This window comes from Physeter macrocephalus, chromosome 8 (genome assembly GCF_002837175.3).
Source record: "Physeter macrocephalus isolate SW-GA chromosome 8, ASM283717v5, whole genome shotgun sequence".
Classification (NCBI taxonomy): Eukaryota; Metazoa; Chordata; class Mammalia; order Artiodactyla; family Physeteridae; genus Physeter; species Physeter macrocephalus.
Window position 1 is genome coordinate 88,876,680 of NC_041221.1, and position 11,041 is coordinate 88,887,720.

Below are 11,041 nucleotides of genomic sequence, written 5' to 3' on the forward strand. Positions count from 1 at the left end.
ATGATTTTGGAAGAAGTCTGGAATACTTTTAGATGTGAGGGAGAAGAGAAAGGGAAGAAAAAGTGAAGACTAAGATTTAGAGGCCAGCTGTGTAGAAGAAAGCGCTAGACTTAACAAAGGTTGGGATGCCATGAAAAAGGCACAAGTTTTTATAGAAGATGAGTTGGTTTTGACTCTGTGTGTTTGATTGGATCTATACACAGAGACAAGTTTTATATCCCATGTCCCTCTTTAGGTCGTAAATAGCAAACACTTAAAAAGCTCTTATTGTATGCCAGGCACTCTAAGCACTTTAAACATATTAACTCCATAAATATTCCAGAAACCATGAGGTAATAACTCTCATTTTACAGAGTTGATAGGCTCAGAGTTATACAGTCAGAAAGTGACAGAGTGGGGATTTTCATTTAGGAAGTCTGACTCAAAAAATCCATGTTTTGAACTAGCATGATACACAATTTCTCTTAAACTCACTTAGGGAAAGAAGAATTCAGAAACAACAAAGAAAGTGGAATGTGAATGTTTAGGAATATTTCTAATAATTATTACTAACCCAAATTCTACTAGTGCCTTTGTTTCTCCTTAGTTGAGCATTAAGCCTCTTTGGAAGCTTCCAGACCAATAAGGTACAATTTAATGGATAGTAATCTTTTTTCAGACAGAAATATGCTTCAGAAAAAAATTGTACAAAAACATGTGGGAATGAAGAAAAAGGTAGAATCTGGTGTTAGGTTCTGTCATAGACAGAGGTGATTTTCAAAAATAACAACATGTTAGTGGCCCATGACAAAACTGGGAATAGTTTGTCAGCCTGGGCTCTCACACTCAGCCTTGTTCTTTATGGTTGGCCTTTAGCCAGAGCCAGTCCTCCCAACTGGCAGCTGTCAACTGTCACAGGTTACTGATTAAAGTGACAAACTATTCAGAATGATGGATAAAAATACTACAAACTCAGAGATTCTTGAGAAAAATTCCTTTTAACTAGATTCTGGGCACTAGGAGTAGATGTCTATCTCTCATACCCATTTCCTGGAGCAATTTTGGTTTCAGAATAGGATGAATAGCTGGAAATAGTTCATTAACGTTACTTTATAGCTAATCTGGACCCTTTAACTAGTTTCTTCACTACTCTATCTAATTCAGAGACATGATGTGTACAGTAGTCCAATTCTGCCATGTTTTCTTCATATCCTAACATATTTCCAATGAGAAATGACTGGTTAATTAATAATAGTAAACTGATGTATATACAAGGTGTGGCATGTGAAGGGATCCAGTATGGAGGGTGATCTGGGTGACAATACACCCTAGTTTTTTCTGAATAGTCCTGATTTACCCCTGATGTTCCAGTGTAATTATTGATGACCTCCCCTTTCACGCTCTCAAAAGTATTCTGGTTTGGTTCATAAAATATATGGACATCCTGTTGGTGAGGAAAGCATCAAGATTCTTGGCCATAGACTTATAGGCCTAATTCTATATTCCTTAAGTAATTAAGTGTTGTCAGTCATTTGAAGGCAGTCTCAGAACTGCCTTTACACAAAAACAAAGTGTAGCAATGAGCCAGGGCCTTATTGAGGTACCCCAGAACTTTTCTCTATTTATTTTTATCTTCATTTTATTTATAATTTGATTACTGAATGTTGAACATCTGGATTATTTAACTAATTAAGACAATTAGAAATCTAAACCTGAACAAATGATGTGTAACAGCAAGTTATGATATGATCTGAGGAAGAGAAGCAGAGGCTACGAGTTGCCCATCCCAAGAACTCTTCTCCCCCTCCTCTTTTGTGCAAGAACTTTAAGTATGTTTCAGGTGGCAATGTGTCAAGCTAAAAAGACTACGTTTCCTAGAGTAATTTGCAGCAAGATTTGGCAGTGTGACTAAGTTCTAGTCAAAAAAGTATATCCAAAGTGTGTGGTACTTCCAGGAAGTCTTATTAAGAAAGGAAGGAGCAGAACTTTCTTCTTCTTGCTGTCTGGAATGCAATGGAATGACTGGAACTGAAGAAGCCATCTTCAACCATAAGTCAAAACGCTGAGGGTGATGGAGCAGCAAGAAAAAGGAGACTGGTTTCCTGAGGATCTTGGAACCACTAAGTTATAGACTGCTTGCCTCAGGATATCTTTCCTATGAGACAAAAATAAACTCTTTTTGTTTATGCCACTGTTATTTTGCCTTTTGATTACTTGCAGGCAGACTTAATTCCAATTGATTTCGGGAAAAAAAACATGAAACTTCCATATACAGAGTTCAGAATGGATAACACTGAACATTGAGGAAGGTGGGAATGTACTGGATAGGAAGGGAAGGGTACAGCAAGGGGAGAATTTCTTTAAAGTGTTCATAGAACTTATAAAGGTGCAAATTACCATTTAGGAGAAATTAAACTCCTGAGAAGATCATGTTATCTTATTATGTGTAGCATTGGTGATACTCCAAGTATGAGCAGTCAGATGCCCTAAGTAGATCACAAGTATCCCTACCTTTCTTAGCTGAATTAAAACCAATAAGGTATCCAAGTGCCCACACTTCAGCTTGGAGCCCTGGAATGTCTGGACAACTGTCTTTAAAGGAAGGCATACTATAAAGTACTGTGGTATCAATAGACTACAAAATGCTTTTGCAACTTCCCAGAAGAGTTTCAGCTCATTTGAGCACAACATGACCGGGTATGACTACCCATTACAATATGCTAGCACGTGCACTTATTATGTGCAATATCTAAGCCCATCAATGTTGATCTAAGCATTTCGATGGCCGAAGCTCATAGATCCATCTTAATACAAAGTCTGAAGTTTTGGCTTTCAGGAATATATCACGGACACATTGCTTTACTTCTCTGTGGAATCAGAGGGCTTACACTTGGGTATCTAAGGGCTTGCTAGGAGTGGGAGCAGATGGTAGTTTTTATATGTTCTTTTTATAAATGCATTTTGAGCAGGTTTTTTTTTTGCATGAATATTTCATTTATGACAGGGTGCTGCTTAGTTATATAAAAAGTAAATACATAACGAGCGAGGTGTAAGTATAGCAGCAATGTAGTGTTGAGGCTAATGGGTGGAGAGGATTTTAAAAATACAAAGAATTCTCATTTTCAAAAAGTACTTTGCAAACTTTAAGAGATAAATGACTTGTTTCTTTCCTACTTCCTTTATCCCCATTTCCCCCCATTCTCTGAGTACTTGTCCAGGGAAAGAGGAAGCTTTATATTCAAGAAGTCAAGCATTGGATTTTCAATCCTTATTAGGAGCACTATTTTACAAGTTTGAGAAAGGACAGAAACAGCCTACGTAATGTGAAAATAGTAAGGACAAGTACCACAGACAGTAGCAGCCTAAGGTTAGGAGACCCTGGATGGCTGGATCTACAACCAGCAGCAGGAAGAAAAGAGGATGGAAAACAACAGCTGCCGTAAGCTGAAATGATGGGCCTTGATCTTCGTAAGGGACAGGTGGCCAAGATATGCCATATACTTCCCATTGTGCAACATCATGTATATTGTCTCCATGTTCTGGGCTTCAAAAAATGTTTCCAGGCTTATTCTATCTAGAAGAAATGTTTGAGGCAACAGGAGAAAATATATCAAATCCCACTTTTCTGTGGAGTTGTTTTAGCCCAGGTCCGTGTTATCTGTTGCCACAATTAATTGGAATAGGTATTTCTGATTCTTAGCTTTATTTTAGCCTAAGCTGTTTTAGCTAATACCCACAATTAAGAAACCCACCCCCCCCCAAAAAAACTTTGGTTTTAGTCAGTACCTTAAATCTTGTGTGATAGAAGAGGGTGATTTTGTACACAGTATTAAGATACAAATAACATGGATGTCCTGATCTTAAGGTGTAATTAAAATGGCATTCATGTCTGCAATGATCTAAAGACAATGTAGGTTGTAAGTAGGTAACTTGACAAAGAATTTTATGTTTTGCCAAATGATTCTTGAATATAAGGACTTTATTTTATAGAGCAGACCCTCAATATTCATGAGGAATACCACAGTCCCAAATTCATGAATATCAGTTTAGCATGTAATTATCTCCATGAAACTTCTATTTTCTGTATTAGAACCATCACTTTCTTGGATAGTTTTGCTTCCACTTTATTTTCATCACCAGAACTAGCAGCTGACTTTATTTTCAGGAAAAGTATTCACAAAGAAAATAGTTTTTTTTATCATGTCATGAGAAATACTGCATAGTAACTTGACCACAAGTGGAGACTATCTAAACCACTGTGAGAAGATATGTGAGCCAGTCATCTAAGCACACTCTAGCTAAAGGATTCCTGCTAGAGACCCACCTCTTGCCACATGTAATTTAATTTCATGCCTCAGCAAAATTACAAATTGCTGCATGTCATGAACCCTTGACTATTGCTTGAGGGTAGTCAAAGTAGCAATGTGAAATCCTCTGTCAGTAACATATTTCTTTGTATTCTTGAAAAATCGCCTCCTATAATGCCTTATATGTAGTAGATCGTCAGTGAGCTTTTGGGTTAGTTGATCATCTGATTGATTCCTTTAAGTATATGTATTTTAGTAAGTACTGAATGGATAAGACATTGGGCAGGCCAATGGAACACCCCACACCGAGTTACTCTTTGGCCCCCTCTAGTGCTTCTCTTAGAGGCAATTTAGTAATTTTAGTTAAGAATAGCATTAGACTATTAAACAATGCTACAGCTGTTGTTAGGAGGGGAAAAGGATTACACAGAAAACAAATGTGGTCTGCATAGAAGGAGTGTATGAAAACGTTAGAATGCCTTCTAAACTTTGCTTAACTTAATGTTAAAAATATTTTCAGAGATTCTCCGGGAGTGAGCTTTAGTAATAGATCAGTGAATCAACAAGTCAACTTCTTCCTCAAGCCAAAAGTTCATTTATTACAAGCCTCAAGAAAATGCATTATGGAGAATCTTTTGGTTCAGCCACAGGTCTTGGGTTACCCATAGGAGTCATTTATTAAGAGCGATTGAAGATGTACATGCAGTACTTAACCAAAAAATGATACTCTGTACCTGGACTTCCTACCTCCTCTAAAGAGTTTTGCATATTTGTAAATATTAATTGAATGCATAATATAAACAAATAATTATATCATGTTTTCTTAGATTTCAAAATGTGTTTTGCTCAAAATTTCAATTTGCCCTGCAAAATTGGTCCTCCCTACATCTAATTTTCTTCTTGGTAATCCAAAACTTTGATTTCTGAATCAGAGGAGACATAGTTTTGTACAAAACAATAATATTTAGAGTTTTATAAAAACTCAGATTTCCATAAAAACGAAACAAATGTTTTTAATAAAGAGAAATATATTAAAATTTTTGTTTCAGTTACACTTTTTGATTCTTTCTAGGTCTTCTTTCATTTCTTTCAGGCGAAAGACCCAAAGGCTAATACCTATTTTTATGGCTGATTTACATGTTGTGTGAGCTTTCCTCTCATTTGTTTTGTTTTGTTTTGTTTTGGTGTTATAAAGAGCAAAGGGGAAAATGAATTAAATTTCCTGAAGAATAGAGAGTAGATTAGTGGAAATGATCATTGCATTTAAATATCAATTACATTAAATTGTTGTATCTTGAGAGTTCTGTGAATTAGGGGGAGAAGATGATTCTGAATACTGGTAAAATATTTCAAGGGTAAGTGAGAATGAAGGCCAGGGGTAAGAGAGATGATTGCAATGTAGGTAGACTTAACTGATTAAAGGACAAATATGGAGTAGAGGAAAAAAGAGAAGTAAAATCTGGGCAAGTGAGTGAAGGAACTTGAAACTGAGGGTTAAAATCTAGTTTTAGAGTTTAGGACAAACCAAAGATTTAACAAAATACTATTCTATAATTTTTTTAAAAGCACACCATAATAAAATGGGGTTTTAAGAACGTTTATGAGATAATTTCCTGGGGTAAGTTTTCCTTCTGTTATTTGGGCAGTGATTTTCAGTGCTACACAAAACTCCTGAACTCTCCTTGTAAATTGTCAGTATTTCAACATCAGCATGAATAATGTATATAAGAGATAGCATAGGAAGAAGAATTCAGATTTGTAAAAGAGGAACAGCAGATGCTGGAAACCCTAATTGTGGTTATTGGGCAATGTTGTCTAGTCCATAGCTCAAGACTTTGACACTTACTGACTTTAACAGGTTGTGCAATTCATGGGCATGGGAATTTAGCTTGGCTGAAAATGAATGTATTTTACCTGATAGTTTTCTCAAGAAGGTGATGGTTCCCAAATGTCTAAATTAATATTTTGATTGAATTCCACCACGTATGCCTCATCTCTACTGAGCACAATGGAAGACTTGTGTTTGGGGGTTGATTAACGGAGGACACAGGATTAGCACATAGTAGACTAAATTGTAAATGACTGAAGAGAAGCTCATTTGTGTCTATTTATTCATCCTTATTAATAGTTTTGGGCACTTAGAAATGCCTCAAGGAAAGGCAGAACTGCAAGTAAATAAGTTTGTGAATACTACCATTAAACTCTGGGGTATTTGAAATACACAAAAATGGTGAAAATTAATGGATACCAAAATCTCAAAAAAAATCAGATTTTCTAAAATACATTTATAATTCCAACTCAAATTATTGCCTTTTGAATACCAAATATTTACCTGTTAGCTTGTAGGTCATATAATAGCTCAATGAATTATTTGTTCAGATGTTGATTTTGAAGGCTATTAAAAGAATTTTGTTTAAGTAATTTTTAGTGAAATTCTAATGTTTTTCAAGCCACTAAATTTTAAAGATCATTACTGAGCAACAGTTTTTATTTTCTTTCAGTAAAATTTATTGGTTTAGCTGGCTAAGGGCCAGAAAAAAGGATGGGTAAATCAACTATTAGTGACAACCCAGAACTTCAGCACTTTCATTTTGAAACCTGAAAAATCTTTTCATACTTTTTCAATGGTTTCAGAAAAAAATTCATGTAAGTGGACAGCAGAAGAGACTGTTAAATAAGGAAAATTGTGCTGAATGAGGAATCAGAATACCCATGTTCCTGAGTCCTGATTCTGTTATAGCTAGTTATATAACCTGGAAATTCACCCAAATTATCTGAGACTCATTTTTCACATCTGAAAAATTAAAGGGTTAGAATAAATAATGTATAAGCCGTGGTCCATCTCTTATATTTTATAGCTTTATTACTCTGTAATCTAACATAGAAGTTTGCAAGCTCCTTTCCAGAAAGTTTTCCTCGAGCTGTATTAATGGGTTCTACTGTTAAAGTTAATATTTTCCCATTCCATTCGGAAAACTAGATATTAATTTTTCCCAATTCATTGTTTTCTTTGATAAAAGAAATACTGATTGCTGCCACCATTTATCTACATAAGAATAAAATACAAATATCTGATTTAGCATAAACCTGTATTTAGTTTAATACTACATGATGACTAAGAGATGCTCTGCACCTGATGTCATTCAGGAGTCCGCTCTCTCCCTGTCTGACCTGAGCAAATCTTGGGACCTCTCAGGAACTCATCCCTTCATGATCCACTGATTCCTCCTAATGATAAGATAGCATTTCATATTATAGCACATACTCACTCAGTGGGGTCACTCAGGAATTAGAACTCAGAGGAGGCCAAGAAAATAGGCTCACCCCCCAGGAGCTTACCAGGTGAAGAACAGGGAAAGCAGGATCAGCTTACCTAACTTTCAAAGCATATAAACAAGTTCATAGCTGATATGACAGATATAACTTGGTAGAAAAAGTAATTTAGAACAATGTTTTGTGTTCCCTCTATGAAAAAAGAAAACCACCAATAGCTAAGTCTCCCATGAAAACTACACCATCAAATCTTGCAAGACGAAACTATGGGCTGAGAAAGAAGGTTTCTTATTCATGGTAATTTGTTTGCTGCACTAAATTAACTCTCTTCCAATAGTCATAATCTTTTACTAATCTTGCATTGTTCCTTAACTATTTCATAGGCAAGAAGTGGAAACCTTAGAGAGTAAATATTATTTCTATCATATTTAACACATTCCCAAGTTAGTGCTTAACAGATAATTTTACAATGACTTTTTGCATCATAGATGTGTTCTGAATTGAAAAACTCTGGTTAGTGTGCCTAAGAGTCTGCCCGTGACTGTTTTTTTACGCACATACACACTTCACTGAAAACTCCTCTTAAGTAAGAATATGACAAACAGCATTTTATTTGGCCCAATCTTAGAAAACCTAAGAACCATCTCAGTGATGTTTTAAGGAACTGGTTGATGATGAGGTTCTGACAACGTAAAGCAAACTGCTTCCTCTCATTTGTCAAGACCCAAAATGTGCAGTTGACTCCCTGATTAAAAAGTCTGTTCTGTAGGCATGTTGACATTGGGGAAATGAGAAGGGGAAAGTTGTTGGAGAAAGCATGGTTGAAGAGATAGAAAGAAAACCAAGGCTATCCTGTGTCATCAATCCCCATGGAGGAAATATGGATGGCAGTAGTGGTAAATCATGTTGAAAATTGCAAAGAAAATTTAGAGGATTTTTGAAATCCTCTAAAAAAAATTGAAAATAAATATATCCTATAAATTCTATAAATTTTTCTGAGGATTTTCAATTGATCGCTGATAGTGGAAGCCAGATTAAAAGTATGTAGGTAGGGATCATGTCATAATTAGGAAGTAGCATGAAAGGGTGACCTTAATGAATTTATCATATATGTGAAAAGAAAAAAATATTACTGCAGGATTAGAAGAACATAGCTGTATCAAGTTGAAAAATGGCACCATGTGGTTTTAATATCTCATGAGATTTGTTTCTGTATATAATTCTGTTTAAAGAAATATTTTCTATTTTATGTAGGAGCTGTCCTCCTATTAATCAGTCTTCTCGGTGCCAAGGATGGCACATGTGACTTATAATGTCATTTGAGCACCCACTGCTGCTTTTCTGAATTTGGTGATGTCTGTGGGTTAAGCAGTCTCACATCTTGGGTAGAGTCATAGAGTCACAGTGGTCTTGGTGTTTCTGCAATAGAAACTCGGGAGAGGCAAGTTTACCTCTGACCCCAGCTCTGTCTCTTTGGTGTGGGTAGACTGTGGGCAGGATACTGCTATTTCTCATAAATTTCTTATAATCACAGCCATCTTTCACGTGCATCACTGAAGAAACCACAGAGACATTCTGTTATTTCAATACTGTGATTCTACTTGACAGAGACAAAAATTGCCCTAAACTGTCTGGCGGGTTCCTTTTGTTTTGTTTTGTATTCTTTGCTGTAGGTTCTGTAAATTCAAGGCGGACAGAAGCCAGTAAACTGATTTTCTTCTACTCTCTGGTCTCAGAAGATGTCTTCTACATTCACTAATGGTAGATCTGGATGAGACCTTAGATTTGCAGAAATGGTTGTGCTATAATTATTTAACTTCCAGTACAGATTCAAGTATCACCTTTGTTTTTAATATTTATTTTCTTTTTTTAGATATCCCTTTAAGATGCCTGAAGTAATAGGGTGGATTGTTGAATGTTTCTCTAAAAACAAGATTTCTTAAAAACTCATCACACGAATTTTCTCTTTATTCCTTTGTAAAGAGGCATGTTATTTATTTATTTATTTTTACAGCTATGTAAAAATAACCAGTCAGTGTTTTCAAAAAAGCTCTATGGAAACTTTCTCTGTATGATCTCTTTTCAAGAATACGTTCAAAACATACAGTAATGTTCTTTATTTATTTAGTGTTGTTAAAGTTTCTTAGTGTTCATGTCATCTATTTTTTTCTCAGGGTTTCTAGAGACAACACTTTTTAGAGTTAAATGCTGGTTATGGTTATCAAGGTGCTTACCAGCTATACTTTTCGCTGAAATACAGACAGTAATGGACAGTTATACCTGGATGAAAATATTTTGCTACTAGTCGTTGCCTCATCTCTTAGGCCTCTGACAATAACATATTCTGCTTTTGTGTAGAAAATATACATATGTGCACATGTATAAATGTTACTCTTTGAATTTTTTCAGGGACATTTCCTGAATCTTCCCTGGCTTTGTGAAGTGAGTTATGTGGCCTTGTCGATTATTGGTTTGCATGCAGGTGGAAAATGAGGAGTTCTGAATCTTCATTATCGAAGTAAGAAATTTTCTGGGCATTCATTGACATGACATTAAATTCACTTTTTTCTGTAGTTCTTATTTGCTCATAGTCTATAAGAGCAGGGTAGCCATTGTTTTTGGCAAGAAAACCAAAAAACCCCAAAAAACTGTGTGTCATAGTATATTGGAAACATGGTAAACACAGAAGAGTCAATATTAAAACATTTTAATAGCATTTTTACTTTCTCTATTTGAGATCTTGCTGGTTTAATAGGCTTAAATTTTGGATCAGTCATAGTCCTCGTAGGAAATATAATTCACTAGATGGTTCAAATACAGAGACAAGGGATTAGTTACAGAGATGTGAGAGAGGTAGGAGAACAAACAAAGGCTGGCACGAACACTGACACTAGCAACAGTGGGAAGTTGCTACCCTCTGGAGCCAAAGGGAAGGGAACAGTGTCTCTAGAGCCCAATGAGCACTGGAACTGTGGTGAAGGGTCTGCCCCAGGGAGCCATGGAGGGATACAGCTACTACCAGAGATGTAGTAATAAAGCAGGTAGGGATTGAAAAATCAATCACGACCTCTTTCTCTTCCCATAATCTGACCTCCCTCCAGTGCCTTCCATTGGTTGACCCCCAACCAGAAGCCAACTAACAAGGAAGTCCGGATGATAGGTAGAAGATAGAAGGGAAGAGATGGACCTGGGAGGGCAAACAGAAAACTAGTAAGGGTAAAACTACTCTTCGATTAGAGTGTTAGTTTTATTGATTTATTTTACTCTGTATTAACCAGCAAAAATACCATAGATGAGGGGCTTCCCTGGTGGCGCAGTGGTTGCGCGTCCGCCTGCCGATGCAGGGGAACCGGGTTCGCGCCCCGGTCTGGGAGGATCCCACATGCCGCGGAGCGGCTGGGCCCGTGAGCCATGGCCGCTGGGCCTGCGCATCCGGAGCCTGTGCTCCGCAACGGGAGAGGCCACAGCAGACGGAGGCCCGC

At 36.6% G+C, this 11,041-nt stretch overlaps 1 long non-coding RNA gene across 1 annotated transcript in view; it reads left to right on the top strand.

Moving 5' to 3' along the window:
* The window catches only part of LOC129392334 (uncharacterized), a 186,490-nt gene that overhangs the window by 46,537 nt on the left and 128,912 nt on the right, over positions 1–11,041 (top strand). The window contains exon 3 of the long non-coding RNA XR_008618075.1: positions 9,969–10,077. This is a non-coding gene — a long non-coding RNA (uncharacterized lncRNA). The remainder of the gene's footprint in view (positions 1–9,968; positions 10,078–11,041) is intronic.